The sequence below is a fragment of the Acipenser ruthenus genome, chromosome 5 (assembly GCF_902713425.1).
Source record: "Acipenser ruthenus chromosome 5, fAciRut3.2 maternal haplotype, whole genome shotgun sequence".
Classification (NCBI taxonomy): domain Eukaryota; kingdom Metazoa; phylum Chordata; class Actinopteri; order Acipenseriformes; family Acipenseridae; genus Acipenser; species Acipenser ruthenus.
Genome location: NC_081193.1, coordinates 37,523,055 through 37,526,215, shown reverse-complemented (window position 1 = coordinate 37,526,215; position 3,161 = coordinate 37,523,055).

Here is a 3,161-nt window from a genome sequence, read left to right as displayed (position 1 = left end):
GCATTATTTTAAATTGTGTTATTCACAGAAAAAAATTGACCCTAGGAGATATATATCTTTAGTAGGTATCTTTATATATCTTTAGGTTTTATATATATATATATATATATATATATATATATATATATATATATATATATATATATATATCTTTAGTAGGTTTTAAAGACTAAATCAGATGTTGTTATGGAATTTTAAGTTTACAGATGTCTTGACACAGCACCTACATACAGAAACATGTGTTCTCATGCTGGCATATACTTTTCTGATGGGTTAGTGACGAGCGATGGCAACATAATTCATGATAGATCGACAGCGAAAGAGGAAGAAAAAGTAATGAAAACATAATGGAGTTTACAGAAAAATGAACGTTCATCAGAAGACAAACCTCAACGTAAAAAATGAAATTAATTGTCCAAGCCCAGGTCATATTTCCTGCAATAGTCCAATGAAGAGCTGGGATTTGAAATCAGGGTCTCGTCTCTTATCTTCCAGTTCCCTGCAATAAGCTACACTGCCTCCAGAACACTGCCATATTACAAAAAAAAAATAAAGTCATTTTTTTTAAGCCAGTTAAAAATAAATAATTTCTGAAAGCATGAATGTGCAATGCCTTGTTTTATAACCAGAAGAAAAAGTTGTTCTGGACTGGCTTGTTGCCTTTCAATTATCGGTTCATTATTTTGAGTAATTTTCGAAATGGTAACTGGGACCTCTTTTACTTTGTATTGGGACTTTTCTTCATTTACCTTTACCATTTCTTTTCCTTAAATAAAATGTTTGGCATTTACATTTGTATTATTGACAGTTTATGATAAATGACTGCCATCACATTAATTTATTGAAAATATACTGTATGTATTGTAAACAGAGGATACAGCAAAGGTAATGTGTTTAGTGTAAACTCTACAGGGTGTGGTGTAAACGTATATAGGGGCATTTTACACATCATGGGGCTGATGTAAGGATACGTGCAAAGTGATTTGTGACTGCAAAACACCCAAATTGCGTCCAAAATCTGCGTTTTGCACACGCATACCGCGTTTAGCAGCCACAAAAAATGCAGCATATGTAAAGAGTGTTCTGCACCCGCTATCAAAATTAGCACTTTGCCATCATTAGTCCATTTAAATGATATTGAGAGTGTATGCAGATGAAGAAAAGAGCATGGAATTGGTCTGGGATCTGGAATACTAAGCGGGCACAAACATAATGAGATGTAAGGATTTTGCCTTGCATTTGGGCAATTGCTGACCTTCCAAAACCTTTGCACCTCCTCTTACAATGTGCAAACCATTGTAGAGGTGAGTAATTAAGAACTGTATAAAACCACACACCTCCAGAGATCTGTCATTGGCCTCAGGATGGCTGCTGTGGTGTACTTCCTGATGCAGTGACACTTGGTTCTTGTTGAGGACAGGCAGGAAAACCTTCGGAGGAGAAGGGCAAGACAGACCCCGCATATTCAAACTCAGAGTCACTTTGTGATGCCAGAGGATGCGTTTGTAAGCCGTTATCGTCTCACTTCGCAGGTCAGCCTAGACCTAATAGCTGATAATAAGCTAATAATTTCACCTTTTCATCACCTGGTTGACTGTCCTCCTGGTAACACAGACAGCATTGACTTTCTCCACTATACAGGACCAGATGGCCTCTTTGGTAGCATAACTCATGTTTGGCTGAGGCTTTTCCAAATAACTCAATTTCATGCTGAGTCACCTCAGCCTTAAGGACTCTCAGCTCCTCCTGAGAAAAAATAAATAAATTTCTGCTGCCCTTCCTTTGACATATTTTTTTCTTTGGTTTGATTTTCGTCCGCCACAAATCTCATACAGTGCCTACTGCTCTCTGTACTCCTAGCTCAGTTTATGCTAAATGACTGTCATCACATTAAGTTATTTTACCCATGCTTTTGTGTTGCTGAAATAGATAGGCTTTGGAATAAAACTTACAATGACTTGTCTTTTTTCTTTCTTGGTAATTACATACATCAGAATTTTTCAGATTTTTCTAAACTACAGTATTTACCAAAGTTACAGCTCGCTGAAAATAATTGGAATGAAATTGGTATTTTGTTGGTAATTTAATCAGCATAACAATTCTGTACTCTTGCAGAATAAGGGGTGGTAAATTTTTGTGTTCACTGATGTGTATTTAAACTGGTTACGCTCCACTTCCTGCTTGCACCTGAGCTCCAAAATCTCTTTGTGATTCCTAGGTATGTCAGGGATGCTTTGCAACTGTAACCTGGGAATACCAGACTGGGAATACCAGACTGTAAACTTTGTATTTTGTAGCCATCTTATGATATTAAAGAGATCCATCATTTGAAGGAGTTTTGTGTCAAATCTGATTAACAATAATACGTTTCCATGAACCACATAACCCGGGTACGTGCTCTGGGCTTCTGATCGCATCAGATCAATTCCAGATTTTTTAAATCAACTTTTAATGTTTTCAAGCAAACTGGCTTCATCACTGCCACTCTCATATCCACTTGACATCTGACACAATTATTTCCCTTGCCCAGCGCTTCTTTGCCTGTTCTGCATACCAGTCTGCCAGAGATATATGTACTGCATGAATCAAATGCGAAAGAATATCTAGATGGATTTACCGTTAAAATAATTGACAATTTGATTGTAATATCGACTGTCCGTGGAAACGAGGTATAATTTAGAAGACCGATTAAATTTAAGCTTTCTTTGTTCTTATATTTTAAATGTAAATTCATAAAAGTAAACGTTGTTCAAAACAATGGGCCAAGTTTATATATACAAAAATAAACTAGCCAATTACATAAATATTGCATAATAACACACTCAGTAAATTATATATATATATATATATATATATATATATATATATATATATATATATATACATATATATATATATATATATATATATATATATATATATATATATATATATATATATATATATATATATACACACACCATAAATAGCTGCCTTTGGTTTTCTTGAGACGACTGTGGAGGGTAAATGTGAAGCTAATACAGTACATTGTAAAACAATTACAGAACACATTGGACTGCAGACTGAATCAAAATACAAGACCTATTGGTGACCTTGCATTTGTATAGAAATACTTCATTGAATTTCCAGAATGTAAATATTAATTTATTATGTATTGCATT